This window comes from Ursus americanus, chromosome 14 (genome assembly GCF_024610735.1).
Source record: "Ursus americanus isolate L20-20 chromosome 14, mUrsAme1.1.p, whole genome shotgun sequence".
Classification (NCBI taxonomy): Eukaryota; Metazoa; Chordata; class Mammalia; order Carnivora; family Ursidae; genus Ursus; species Ursus americanus.
The window spans coordinates 72,352,383-72,367,214 of record NC_142140.1 but is presented as its reverse complement, the minus strand read 5'-3'; the positions used below and the strand labels follow the sequence as shown (position 1 = coordinate 72,367,214).

Here is a 14,832-nt window from a genome sequence, read left to right as displayed (position 1 = left end):
AGGGACACAATAGGTGCTCAGAGGAAAAGGTGAAGGGGACTTCTAGTGAACCATGAACCGAATGGGGTATTTTTCTTCCTTCCCTCCCAAAACCCTTCTAAAATGAAAAATAAAATAAAATAAAATAAATAAAATAAAATAAAATAAAATAAAATAAAATAAAATAAAATAAAATACATCTTTAGGGCACAAATTCACGAGGACAAAGAGACAATCACAGGATAAGAGGAATCCACATCATTTTTGAAGCTAGCAAATAAACAGACAAATAGTAACCAACTTAGAGAGTGGAGGAAGGTGAAATCTGGTCTGGAGGAAGGAGGCCAACCCCTGGCCAGACCACCGACCTGACAGACCCTTAGAAACCCTCAGCCTGGGAGGCACCAGGTCCCTCTGGAGGGGGAGGGGTGGGTGGGAATGGAAACAAAACGAGTTAAGAGTTTGTAAAAGGCGCAGTGAGTTATGCCTCCCAACTTCCCAGAGACAAAGGTCATGAGCCTACAGCGTGAAAGGACCCCGAGTGCCCACCTGGACACAAAACAGACAAAGTCAGTCGCTAACTCCCGGCACAAGGAATCCCACAAAACAGAGAACGGAGCCATAAACTAGCACGCGGTGAGCTGGGAACCGTCCTCCCCTAATCACAACAGCTTAAACGCCAGATCCTCAGGGAGCCACAGGGCTTGAGGACATGTGATTGGGCACCTGGGGGAGGAGAGGCCCAGGGATCGGAGTATACGAGCACGGAATCGTCATCTTCCACCCGGGGAGGCTATCAGATACTGTCTAAAACCGAAAAGAAAGACAGAAATGACCATCTGAGCATGGGATGGAGAGATAAGGAAGGAAGCGCTGAACGGGTGTCCGGCAGTCACACTAGCCTATCAGTGGCAGGGGGAGGGGCTTGCTCTGCTGGGGACATCGCAGCGTCCCCAGAGCCCAGAACAGAGCCCGGCACACACCGGATGCTCCCTTCCTGTTTGCCCGTGGTTGGGAACAGGCGGCTGCTGGGTTGTCCTTGTTCTTGCGGGCCTTTCCACACCGTGGACATGCATTGCTTTAAGAAGAATTAAAACTCGACTTGAGGGGAAAATAAACAGGTCGGTCACCCAGAACATAGTTCCAGCAGGAGGGGAGGACAGGAGAAGAAAGACATGAGGTTAGGGGGTCGGCAGGCCCAGGTGGTGGAAGGCCACGATATGGAGGACCTTCAGTCATTCCAGGACACTCTGGCCTGCCTGCCACACACTCCCCAGAAAGGCCACAGGCCCCTCGGCAGAGCCCTGTGCTTGCAGACCCCACCCGGGCTTCCCCTGCTGGGTCCTGTAGCCAGGCCACCGCTGAAGAACCCGGCGCCACTGTTCTTTCTGCTGCCTGCTTTCGGTGACGTCTGCTGTCTGCCGGGCTGTGCCCTGGTCCTCCGCCCAGGGCGGGCTGGGGCAGCAGGGGCTGGTGGTGTCCCGCGTCTCCGGTGGAGGCGGCTCTGCCCCGAAGGGAGGGGACGCGTTGGAGAGGCCCCAGGCCAGGGTGAGCTGCAGGGCAGGCCATAAACGGACACAGGTGCCCACCCAGGGCACCCTGGGCAGGAGAGGCCAATGTGTGGTGTCTGGCTGCCAGCCCAGGCCTTGGCTGGGACACGACCGCAGAACCAAGGGCCACGCTGAGGGACTGGCCGTGGAGAAAACGGGGACAGTGCAGCCGTCCAGCCCGAAGCCAGGCCTGAGATCTGCCCCAGCCAGCACCCTGCCTGGCGCTCAGCATGGCCCTCCTCCCCACAGAGAGGCCTCGGGGGAAGCCTCTTCCTGCCCAGCTGTGCCCTGTCCAGGCCTAGAGCCAAGGCGCTGCCCGCAGCCCTGCACTGGGGGAGCTGTCCTGTGTGAAATGGCTGCCACCCCCAGCCTGCTCTGCCCATCGAATCCTTCGAAACGTTCTGTGTCCAGATCCTTTCCAGCAACCACAGATTTTCCTGATATAAGGGGAGAGAGGGTGTTCAGGTTATCTGACCATCTTTGGAATACTGTCATTTGGAGGGTTGCAAACGTTCTTGGGTGGAAAGAAGAACGTGTCCTGGGGGGAGGCCCCCGTGAAGGACTGAGACTGATTCAGACATCTGGTGGCCAGGCAGCCACGACGCCCCCGGCACGCTGAGACAGTGGCTTCCTTTGCCCTCCTCCTAAGGAGAGATTTGCACTGCCCCAGCTCCAGAGCTTACTGCTTGTGCTTGGGGATGAGAAAGCCAAGAAGTCACAGGAAGGGGGTTCGGTCTTGCGCACTCAGAAGTGCCCCCCCACCTGCCACGCAGTGCTATTCTGTGAATGACTCAAATCTGGGGCTACTGCAGAGGGTGCCGCTGTGATGACCTTGTCCTTAGGGGCTGTGCAGGGACAGGGAAGGAGGGCACCGAGCCACATGCCCCAAATATGGCCTCTTCCGTTGTGGTGGGAACCCTCCCTTCTGCCAGCTGGTCTCCGCCTTGCTTGAACCATGGGGACAGTTTGCTAAAAGTTGCTGCCTGGACCCAGTTGCCCGGTGGGAATGTAGGAAATATTCCCCACAGGTCAGCCAGGGAGATTTCTGGGCAGAGATCACAAGGAACGTGTTTGTTTTCTTTATGCTTTTCTGGCAAACGTTTCTGTAAGAAGCATGTATTATTTTTAATGTATATTAAATGTGTAGTAGTTTGATATGTTAATAAAGCCAATTAATATAATTAATGTTTATTTGATTAAAAAAAATTTTTTAGAGAGCACATGAGAGCAGGGGGAGGATGGGGGGACAGAGGGAAAGAGAGAGTCTTAAGCTTAAGCAGGCTCCACAGTCAGCACAGAACCCGACTTGGGGCTCGATCTCACAACCCTGAGATCGTGACCTGAGCTGAACTCAAGAGTCAGACACTTAAGGGACTGAGCCACCCAGGAGCCCCTATTTGATATTTTAATGTAAACAAACAAAATGTCATCATTCTTTTTAACCCTGCCTGTTCTTTACAACCCAGTCCTGCCTCTTACGTGCAGTCCTCCTAAAATATCCATGCTGACGGCCTCACAAGACTTGACACCATGTTGTGACTCAAAACTCCAGACTCCGGGGGTGTCAGAGGCTGGGGTGTGTGCAGTGGTTTGGGGGAGACAGAGGGTCACAGCCAAAGTTCCCTGGTTCTAATCCAGCCCGGTTCTTCCACAGAGGAGGGGTAAACGGTGCCTCTAGGGTCTGACCTGGGCCGAGTTCCAAGCCAGTGGGACCTCCACAGCCCCCGGCCCCCCCCAGGTCCCAGCAGCTGTGTGTTGAGAAAGGACTGATGGTCAGAGACAGGGAAAGTCACGAAATCCCCCTCCACTTACTTGCTGCTGAGTTTCGAACCCCCCCAACTCAGGGGTGTAGGATAACTATTTTCTCATGCTCACAGCAGGGGGGGCTGGCCAGGCCCCACCTTCGGCCTCAGCTGGAGTCACCTGGAGGCCCCCTCCCTTCGGTGCTGGGCCCCTGGGCCAGGAGGACGGCGGGGCTGGGCACAGCTGGGTCTGTGGACTGGAGCGGCTACACGCAGCCCCCGCGGCCTGTGCTTCCTCAGTCTGGCGGAGGGAGAACCAGGGGAAGTTACGGGGCCCTTTCTGATGCATGTCAGAAGTCGCACAGTATCACTTCCGCCTTACTCCATTGGTCAAAGCAGCCCACCCAGTTGCAAGGACAGGAGACATGGACCCTGCCTCACAACAGGAAGAATGTTGGGGAACTTGCAGCCATTTCTTCAAAAGCTCCACAGCCCTGCGGCACTTTCTCGTGGACAGTGACCCTTTGAAAAGCCACCTACCACACTTCCCAGAGTGTCACCATCTCTTAGGGCAGGGCACCTGCTGGGGACTTCCTCCTCCAGTGAGGACGCTGACACAAGTCCAGATGGGACGGGACTGGGGAACACGGTGGCGGGATCCGAGAAAGATTCAGAGGCCTTCGCGGCTAGCGGGAAGCGGGTGGAGGCCGAGGGAGGAGGCCGGAGTGATGAGGCTTCAAGCCTCCCATGGGTTCAGCAGAAGGGTGCCAATCACAAAGATAACACTGGGCCGGGCAGTAGGTGTGGGAAGAGAAGATAGTGGCCTGGTGGGGAGCACTTTGAGTGGAAGGGGCAGAGAGCCCTCTCATCTTTCTAGGCTGAATGCCATGCCGCCTCCTCCAGGAAGCTTCCCCTGCTGCTCCAGATGGAGTAACTGCTCCCTGCTCTGGGTTCCTGAAAACCCTGTGCTGCCCTCGTCATGACAGATTGGAGCCCACAAGCCCAGACCTAATGCATCTTTGGGTAGCCAGCCTCATCCCAGGGCAAGACGAAGGCACCTCCAGGCTGAGCGGCCTCCCAGCGGGTGGAAACACCACGGATGGCCTACATCCCTCAAAGGGCTGCCAGGAGCCTCTGGGATGGAACTCTGGCTCCTCTGTTCACTAGGGCGTGACGCCAGGCGAGTTATGGGATTTCGTAACTGCTCCGAGAGCCTCAGTTTCCCCTCTGTAAAGAGGAGGCTTTACTGATACTCACTTTAAAGAGTCATGGGGAGGACTAGACTGTACTTAGCACAGAGTCAGAGCTCAGCCAGGGCTTTGCCGTGAAATCAGCCCAGTCCTGAGGCCTGCGGGCCAGTTGCCTCCTGGGTCTTGAGCTGATGTGTGGGTTCCCTTGAAGGATGTGCCTCAGCCAGGTCCTTTCCTTGGGGGTGCCCAGTCTGACCCAAAGACAAACAAGCCATGGGCAGGTGGAGGATGCCTTCCAGGAGCTGGCGGGGAGCCAGATGCAGAGAAGGGCGGGCCCATCCCCGGCCTCTAAGTTACTCCTTAGAGTAACGCCCCGGGTGGTAGAATCAGAGGTGGCTTCCCAGAGGAGTGGGAAATTTCAGTTCCAAAATCAAAAGTGACAAGGCGTGAGAGTGAAAAGCGTCTCCACGCCTGTCCCCCAGCCACCTCGGCGCCCTCCCGGGTCTCAGCCCCTCGTGTGTCTAACAGGGACAAGGCAACATCTACTCTTTTCTCACCACTCTGCACGTATCTTCGTGACTTAACACCCACTTGGACCCTACGTGCCTTTCGTCTCAGCACACGGAGGCAATCTCATCCTTTCTGCACTGCGAAGAATCCGAGGGATTCTCCCACAATGCATTTAGCAGGTCCCCTGCCGAGAGACGTGTGGGTGCCCTCCGGTATTGCCCATCTACAAGGAACATCCTCGGGCAAACATCCTTTCCCACGGTCAGGGGGATCTGAGGAAGGGAGTCCCAGAAGGGGGGTGGCCGGGGCCAAGGGCACGCGCCTCCTAACATAGCCAGGTCCTGCCACAGGGCCCTCCCCGCACTGGGGCCCCGCAGAGTGTCTGAGCCAGCCTGCTCCCACTTAGGAAGATTTTAAAGAATGAGGGCGATGCTTGGGAGGGGGGGCAGTTGGAGAAGCAGCCCCACATGGAGAGGGGTGTGGAGATGGAGCAGCAGTGAGCTTGAAGGGAGAGGGGAGGTGGGGATGGCAGGACGGACTTCCCAGCGGTACTGTGGCCGGCAGGGACGATGCGCACGGACTGTGCCTGGGAGCACAGAACAGCTGGCCACCCAGGTTGGGCAGGACCCGCGGAAGGGACGAGGGCTGTGGGCCCAGTGTGGCCGGGCGGTCAAGCACCCTGGCTGAGGAGACGGCGTGCCTGGCTGCAAAGCCTGCTCTGCCGCTACTGTATCCAGTGAGTCACTGGGTCTCTCCAAGCCTCAGTTTCCTCATCTGTAAAATGGGCCAATAACAGCTGTCCCCAGGGTAGCATAACTCCTGTGGGCCCTGTGCTTGGCACCGACGGGGTGCTAGTAAACAGTGGCTGTTTGCGTCCAGCTGTTCTCAGCTCAGCAGAGAGCGCGAGCTGGGCGGCTGCTGAGTGAGCATGTGCGCACGCGCCCCGGGCGTAGCCGGAGAACCTGCGATTCCCCCTCGGTGCCACCCTTTCTGGGCTGTGGGACTTCGGGCGGCCATATGGGCTCTCCAAGCCTCGGTCGTCTCTTCTGGCAAACGGAAATCAGATCCTGGGTGTTGTGATGAGGCTGAAAGGAGGGAGCACGTCCCTGCCTGCCCAGCACACCGGAGTCAGGGCTGCCGGTGGGAGGTGGGGAGGGATGTGGCTTTGCCCCGGGGGCAGGGCAGGGAGGTCTCCTCCGGGCCACGCTCCCCTCCCAGCAGCAGCCCAGCCAAGCAGCCTCGGCCAGCTGGTTGGTTTTGATAAGTGAATATTGCAAACGACAAACAACACAGAGACGTCCTGGGCTCCCGAGGAGGCCTGGAGGAGGGGGGGTTCCAGCCTGAAGCGACCGCAGGGTTGGGCTTAGAGGCCCAGGGGAGACTCCGGTGGCAGGTGCCGCTGGGAGCTCTGGACTAAGAGGCATGAAGTTTGGTTCTATCCACAAGGACAAAACACAGTAATAAAGCAAGAGTAGTAGTAAGAATAATAATGATAAAAGCACCCACTTATTGAACATTTATGGTGCTACTGAATCCTCAAAACAAGCCCCAAAGAAAATATTTGCAAAACATATCTCTGGTCAAGGGCTTGTCCCCAGAATATACACAGAATCCTCACAACGCAAAACTAAGAAAACAAACAACCCAATAAAAAATGGGCAGAAGATCTGAACAGACACCGCACCAAAGAAGATACACGAATGGCAAAGAAGCACCTGAAAAGATGATAAGCTTCGTTAGTCATTAGGCGAATGCAAATCCAAACCACAGCCCGGTCTACTGCGCACCCATGAGAGTGACTCCGACTTGAAAGACGGCGATTCCGAGCGTCGGCCGGAAAACTCGCTGGTGGGAACGCGCTGGTGTGACCGCTCTGGGGAAGAGCCTCTTATAAAATTAAATACACACCTGCCTAGGAGCCCTTCCACCCCCAAGAGAAATGAAAACCTGCGTGTACACACACACACACACACAGGCACTCTGTGTAGGGCCGCCTGGGTGGCTCAGTCGGTTAAGTGTCCGACTGTTGGTCTCAGCTCGGGTCTTGATCTTGGGGGTCATGAGTTTCAGCCCAATGTTGGGCTCCACGCTGGGCATAGGGCCTACTTTAAAAAAAAGAGAAAAAAACCTGTATGCAAATATTAATAGTAGCTATTTTCTTTGTAACGAAAACCAGGAAAGAACCCAAAAGTCCACAAACTTGTGAATGAAAAACGAACTGCGGTCTATCTGTGCATGGAATAGTCCTCAGCAAGGAAAAAGGACTGCGCGGCAGATACGTGCTGACTCAGAGAAGCCACACGGAAAAGGCGACATCACATGCGAGTCCATTAGGGTGCTGTCCGGAAAAGGCAAACCACAGCGGCACAAACAGACCAGAGGTTGCCAGGGACTTGGGGCGGGAGGGTTAACAGCCAAAGAGCACGCGGAAAATTGGGAGTGAAGGAAATACTCTATGGGATGCTTGTGATGCCGGTTACAGAACTGGATACTTTTGTCAGAGTCATCGGGGCGCCTGGGTGGCTCAGTCGGTTGAGCGGCTGCCTTTGGCTCAGGTCACGATCTGGGGGTCCTGAGATCGAGCCCCGCATGGGGCCTGCTGCTCGGCGGGGAGTCTGCTTCTCCCTCTCCCTCTGCCTGCAGCTCCCCGGCCTCTGCTCAGTGTCTCTCTCTGTCAAATAAATAAATAAAATCTTAAAAAAAAAAAAAAAAAAAAAAGCTTGGGGAGGACCAGGGAAGCCAGGTCAATAAAGATAAAAAGCCCTGAGTAGCACGGGGCGGGGAAGGGTTGGGGGGACCCGATGCTCAGAAGGGTGACGTCATGAGTCCAAGCCTTGTGGCCCCCCGATAGGAGGAGACACCCAGAGAGCTGGGCCGAGTCTGGGGGCCCACAGCAGCCAGGTGGCTCTGGGATTGGGGAAGAGAAGGACTGGACGGGGGAGCAATGGCTCTTTGGGGCAGGCTGGGTGTGTGCAACAGCGGGAGATCCTGAGATTTCTGAGATTTGGGGACTGCAGGGACAGAGGGACATGTGACGGCTCCAACAGTTCACAGGGCAGCGGGTCAGGGGCCTTCTCACACATCACCTCATTAATTCCTCACCCCAAACTATAGCTCAGAGAGGTTAGGTCAGCCTCCCAGGTCACACAGCAAAGCTGGTGGCAGTGCCTGGCCTGTTGACTCCAAAGCCAGTGCTCTCGCTCTAGGTATAGAAGGGTAGACAGGAATCCCTGAGGACCTGCTTCCCTCCCCAACTTGATGTAAAGCTCAGCCAAGTCACTTTCCCCTCTCTAGGCCTCAGTTTCCACCTCTGTAAAATGGGACTCTAATAGAACAATTCTCTAGAGCTCTGGTGGGAGAGAAAGAAAAGACCAGGGGACAGGAAGTGCCCTATTACCACCAGCCCAAGCACCCACTCTCACACTGGCTGAGGAAAACGAATTAGGAAGGTAAATTGGTGGCAAAAAAAAAAAGAGGTTTCTTCCTTCTCCTTGGGCCTCAGTTTCCCCATTTGGCAAGGGGATAATTAAGCTAAATGATAGGTGGCAAACAGGGGGCCATTTCGAGCACCCATATACATTTTTTTTACCCCCAATCTTTATTATGAAACATTTCAAACACTCAAGCAGTTGAAGGCTGGGATGGCCATCCCTAATGCTTCCCTCCCTCTCTGCCTCTCTCTCCCCCCACGTAGACACATTGTTTTCTGAATCGTCTGAGGGTGAGTTACTGCCATCATAACCTTTTGCTCCTAACCCTTCAGCACGAAGAACAGGAACATTCTCACTTGTAACCACGATATGATTATCCCAGCAAAGGAAAAAGCTGTAGTTCTGTCCAATCCATGATCCGTACTCCAGTTACCCCATTATCTCCAACACATCTTTCATGGCTGGAGTTTTTGTTTGAACCAGGATCTCGCCCAGAATGGCTTATTCTGGTTTTGTCTGCTCTTCTCCCCTAATTTTTTTATTTTGAAGAAGTTTACATCTCACTGTGTTCTCTAACCAGTTGCCATCATTTAAACGTAAGAAGACCCCACTTTATTATTTGATTTCCACCCCGTCCTGAAAAACCAGGACAGGTTTCCCACGGGGGACAGTCAGCAGAGCCGGGGTGAGCAGCGCTGCCCCTTTGGACGGGGCGGGAAGGCCCCCTCTGCCACACGCCACACAGCTCCCTTTCGTCAGACACCCAGCCCGGCTGCCTCAATCTCGTAACCTGCCTGGGCCCCACAGCCGCTGCCCTTTGGACCCCGATCTGCTCCGGATGATCTCAGAGACACCGGGTCTTCTCAGGAGGGAGCCATCGTTGCCCTTGGGAAGGTCCTGTCGGTCGCGCCCACCTGGTGGCTCGTCCTCTACTGGGCACGCCAGACTCCGGACTCAGCCTCACCTGGGTTCAAATCCCAGCTCACTACCCACCCCTGAGGAGACTACGGACAGTCCTCAGCCTCCCCAAAGCCCGGTGCCCTCATTTGTATGACCCCCGCGGCCCCGGGTGAGCGTGAGGATTTAATGGGATCGCACGCGGAAGGCACTCAGCACAGAGCCGGAGAGGGGAGCGCTCCAGGGGTGCTGCGGGTAGCCGATGTGTTTTTGGGAAGACAGTTGCAAACGTCGGCAAAAACATCTGTGCAAACGTTCACGTCGATGCAGTGAGAGATTGGAAGTTGACCTAAATGCCCAACAACAGGGAGCTGGTTAATCACTGCGTCCACGAGACAGAAGATTCAGCCGTGGAGACAAAGACGCTATATTTAGAAATGACCCAATTGGCCGTCAGTAAAGGACTGTGTCTAAGAGAATGGTTAGGGTCTTGTCATCTGCTAGTGACATCATGAGATTCCATCAACGGCAAGCTGCACAGCTGTGGAGTGGGGACACTGCTGGGCCCCGGGGACGTCCCAGCAGGTGACACGCCACCCTTCAGGGTTCTGTGCTGATGTGGGGATTAAAAATGGGAAGAAAGAATCTCTACTCGTACGTACTCAGGTGTATGTGTGGGAAGTCTGGACAAAGTCCTAAGAAACAAGTAAATCGCTTGCGCGTGGCTGGCGGGGAACGGGGAGCTTGGAAGCCGCGGGCATCAGGTAGACGGCCGGTTCCCGGTTGCCTGGATGTGCTTTCCTTTAGTGTTTCACACACGTGAACATATTGCCTAGTCAAAAATTAAATGTAAAAACGTTCTTAGGGCGCCTGGGTGGCTCGGTCGGTGAAGGGTCTGCTATCGGCTTGGGTCGTGATCCCAGGCTCCTGGGATCGAGCCCCACGTTGGGCTCCCTGATGGGTGGGGAGTCTGCTTCTCCCTCTCCCTATGCCTCTCACCCCGGCTCGTGCTATCTCTCACTCGTTCTCTCTCTCTCAAATAAATAAATGAAATCTTTGGGGGAAAGAAAAACGTTCTTAAAGAATGAGCTGTGGTTTTCATATATTAACCAAGGAAAATGCTCACAGTATATTGTTAAAAGGAGAAAACCCACTACAAAGCAGTGAATATGATTTGATTACATTTGTGTTAGGAAGAAACGTCTGTGTAGAGAGCTCCAGCCTCTGCCTTTTTCATGACTGTCTTCCAGAAACCAGAACACACAGCAGTGGCTGAAAAACATCGAATGAGCCAGTGAATGAATGAGTGAAGGCCGATGTCTAGAAGGACACACAGCCCACCTGCGAACAGTGGTGGACTTTGGAGGTAGGTTTCGGAGGGGCTTTTACCCTGTTGATATTTTTTGGTGTATTCTGAAACTTTTAAATGAGCCGCCTTGTGCACCTAATCAGGAAAGAAGAACAGTAGAGGCATTAAAAGGAAAAGTGAAGGCTCTGTCCATGGGCGTGGGGGCGGCCGGGGTCCAGATGAGGAAAGGGGGTGGGGGCTCACTGGGAAGAATGTTGGGTTGGCAAGCAGGGCAGGAATCCCACCCACCCTGCCCACACTCATTCCACACAGGCCTGGCAGAGCCGAGGTCCTAGGGGGTCAGCTAGGGCTGCAGGAGTGAGGACGAGGCCCAGAGAAGGCCTGTGACTGGCCTGGGGTCTCCGAGCAGGGTCAGGATGGACGAGCCAGGCCTGCTTGGGTCTCAGCCTCCAACGGCGAGAAGATGGGATGCTTGGTGACGTTACGCGTAGCCCTGAACTCGATTTCACAGATAAGGAAACTGAGGCCCGGGGTAGAGAGCTAGAGGGGCTAGGAGCACAGGTCTGCAGACAGACTGGCTCAGATTCTAAATCTGTCACTTTCAGGAGCCCACTGCTGACAGGCTTAGCACCCCCGGCCCATCACAAAGACACCGTGCTGACTGGAGGAGCGCGCCTAGATGGCCACGTGCTGCATGATTCCATTTCTACGACGTGCTGGAAAAGACGAAACAACAGGGACAGAAAACAAATCAGAGTGGGGTGGGGGAGAGGTTAAAAGGGGCTCAGGGAACTTGGGGGGATGATAAAACGTTCATAACTTGGTTGCCGTGCTAGCTACGGGAGGGTACACATTTCTCAGAGCTATGCGCTGAAAGTCATTTTTACTATATGTAGGCGTGACCTGAAATGTTGAAAATTGTTTTAAAAACCCCAAAATGAAAACCTCCGTCACGATGGGTACATTGACCTTGACTTTACTCTTCAATGTATTTATACATACTGTATATTTGACATTTTCCAGTATTAAAAAGAAAAGCAAAAAACCTAAGACTGCATCCCTGATCTGCTCAAAACCTTCCCATAGCTCCCTCCTGGCTCAGAGGAAAGGCCAAAGGCCTCGCTGTGGTCAGCGAGGACGCTCAGTCTATCCCCCAGGCCCTTCAGCCTCACCTGTCTCCCCAGCTCACTATGCCCCAGCCCCACCGGCCTCAGTGTGTTCTTTAAACACACCTCAGGGCCTTTGCATTGGCTGTCGTCTCTGCCTAGACCGCTTTTCCCCACAACATCTCCTGACTCACTTTCTTACCTCCTTCAAATCATTCATTAAAGGACCCCAAGTCATTAGAGGTGTGTCCTGGCCACCCTGTCTGAAAGTTCCTCCAGAAGCGTTGCCCACGTCCCTCCTGGCTGAATATCTGGGGCATTTGTCTCCATGAGATAGACCATGTATCTATTTCTTTCTTTGCTTATTGTCTCTCCCTCTGCTAGAACGTAAGCTCCTGAAGGGCAAGGACCTTGGTCTGTTTCATTGTGTCCCCTTAGAATAGTGCCTGGCACACAGTAGGTGCTCAATACATATTTGCTAAATGAATTAATGATTGAATAAATGATAACTTACAGATAGACCTGGTCTCCATGTGGCCCCACCAGGTCCCAGCCATAGGGGCTTTAAGCACCCAGGGCTCATCTACGCCAAGACTATTGGGACCCAGATTTACTTTCTAACTTTTGGGGTCACACGTTCTTTCAGCAACGCATCCCCAAGTCCTCCTTCATGGCCAGCATGCTCTGGGTGAAAACATAAAGTAAATCCACTCAGCTTGGTGTATATTAGTTGCTCACTAATTACGTTTTATTGATCTAGTTTTATTGATCTAGTGCCTTCTTTCCCAAATGATTTCTGCAAGTTTTAAAGACCCCAGAAAGCTAATAGACATTAAAAGCTAGGAGAGAAAGAAAGGAGTCAAAACCGCGGAGGATCTTGGGCTCTTCTGCTAGGCCTGGTCTGCACTGGGCTCTGCCAGGGACTCATTCAGAGAGGAATCTCCCCTGGACCCACGTTGACTGGGAAGCATCAGTGAGGGCTTCCTGGAGACGGTGATGTTTGAGCAACAACACAAGCAAAGGCCCAGAGTGGGAAACAGAACGGCCTGTTCATGGAATTTCTAGAAGCAAGTTCTTTGGAGACAAAGAAGTCACCTGAGACATATAGGAGGTCACATCTTGCTTGCTCGGCATTGTAACTGGCCCTGACTCAGCTGAGGTCAAGGCCCCCTCTGGCCCCAGAATCCTCTTCTGTCTCCTTGTACATAATGACTCACTCCTCAGCTTTGTTTTTGTTTCCAAACTCCATGATAACTCTTGTAAAAAAAAAAAAAAAAAGTCGGCTAGGATAGTCTCAGTAAATATATCTGACAAAGGACTCACGACGAAGCTATGAAAAAAATAATAAACCTCCAATAAATCAGAAAGAAGAAAAATGAATGGGCAAAATGCTTAAACAGGTTCTCCACAAAATTGGATATCGAAATGGCCAAGAATCATTTGAAAAAGGCTCAACATCATCAGTCATCAGGAAAATGCAAATTTAAGCCACCCAAAGAACCCTTCACATTCATCAGAATGGCTACAGTGCAAAGGGCGACACCACCAAATGGAACTCTCAAAATTATTGTTAGGATCATAAAATGCTGCAGCCACTTTGGAAGAAGGTCTGACAATTTCTCATAATTTGGTCTCATAAAGGTCTGGCCGTTTCTCTTACACCTTCAGTGAGACCCAGCATTCTTGGTAGCCACCAACAGGAATGCGACAGTAGGGACACCAAAAGAGGGCTCAAGAATGTGTTCAAAAGAGGTGTTCAAGATTTATTCATAATAGTCAAAACCTGAAAGCGACACAAATGCCCACCAAGAGGTGGGCGGATCAGAAATTATGGGGGGGGCGTTGTCTGGCTCAGTCAGTAGAGCATGAGACTCTCAATCTCAGGGTCTTGAGTTCAAGCCCCACATTGGGGGTGGAGTCTACTTAAATTAAATAAATAAAAATAATAAAAATTATGGTATATGCACACAATGGAATACCATTCAGCAATGGAAAATACACAACATGGATGAATGCCATAGATTAAAATGTTGAACGAAAGAAACGGAACGCTACAAAGTGCATACTCTGTGATTCTGTTTATGTGACGTTTTAGGAAAATCAAATTAGTCCAGGACAGCGGTTACCCCAAAGGGTGGGGCGCTGACTGGAAGGGAGCGAGGGAAACACAAGTGCTCTCTACTGTGAGTTGGGTAGCGGTCACGTGGCAATGAACGTCCAGCTTACATCTTAGTAAACAACCGGTAAAAGGCAACCTGCAATCAGGTGTCTGGTAGGCAGCAACGGGTGGGAGGTCCCGCGCCGCTTCAGGGGTGAACCAGATGAGGGTAGAGGGAAGGCAGGTGAAGTCCGCCTTCGGAAAGGAAGTCTGCCAACACCACCACCACCAACCCCCCGCAGTCCTATGAGTCCTAGTTAAAGTCCCTGCCCCTTTTCTGGGACTCAGTTTCCCCATCTCTGGAACGGATCCAGGGGTCTCCAAGGTTTCTTCCTACACTTCCGCCTCTTTGGGGTGAGCTGGCATTTCACCCCTATCCCAAACAAGGCTTCCCGGGATTGTTGCTCCTCACCAGCCACACCTGCATACGGGTGGGAACGTCACCACCAACCCTCCCATTGCTGCTTACGAATCACCGCTGAGCGCCTTGGGCCTCTAGTCCTCATCTGTGTAATGGAGTCAAGCATACCTATTTCTCAGGCGTGCGCTGAGAATTCTCACCGAGCTCAGTGAGTCCTTACTGAGCGCTCCCCGTAGCTTACCAGGGCTTGGCTTTGCACAAGCTGTGCACACAGCAAGTGCTTAATAAATGGTGGCTTCCAGAGGATGATGAGAACTCCTCATAGGTCGTTACATCTTTTTGAGAACGGGTCCGTGGAGGGGGGGGGGGCGGGCCAAAGTTGCCTGTGGGTCAAACGCAAGAGGGAAAAGTGTCCCTGACGCGAATGCGGCTCGCGTTGTTTTGTTGGGAGCGACTAGGGGAACGCGGCCAGGGAGGCGCACTGCCCCTTTAAGAGTCGAATGGAATGTATCAAAACAAAAAGGTCGCGCGCCCACTGGCTGCGCGCCGCACGTGACCTCACAGCTGATTTCCTGGCCCCCCTCCTTTTTTTTTGTTGC

General features: G+C 53.3%; 1 long non-coding RNA gene across 1 annotated transcript; it reads right to left on the bottom strand.

The window, feature by feature from the left end:
* Positions 1–5,840: 5,840 nt before the first annotated feature.
* Positions 5,841–14,819, bottom strand: LOC123779767 (uncharacterized). Its single transcript, XR_015726803.1, has 3 exons — positions 10,482–14,819; positions 9,962–10,131; positions 5,841–7,642 (listed from the first exon to the last, which is right to left on the bottom strand). It is a non-coding gene; the product is annotated as an uncharacterized LOC123779767 (long non-coding RNA).
* Positions 14,820–14,832: the final 13 nt, after the last annotated feature.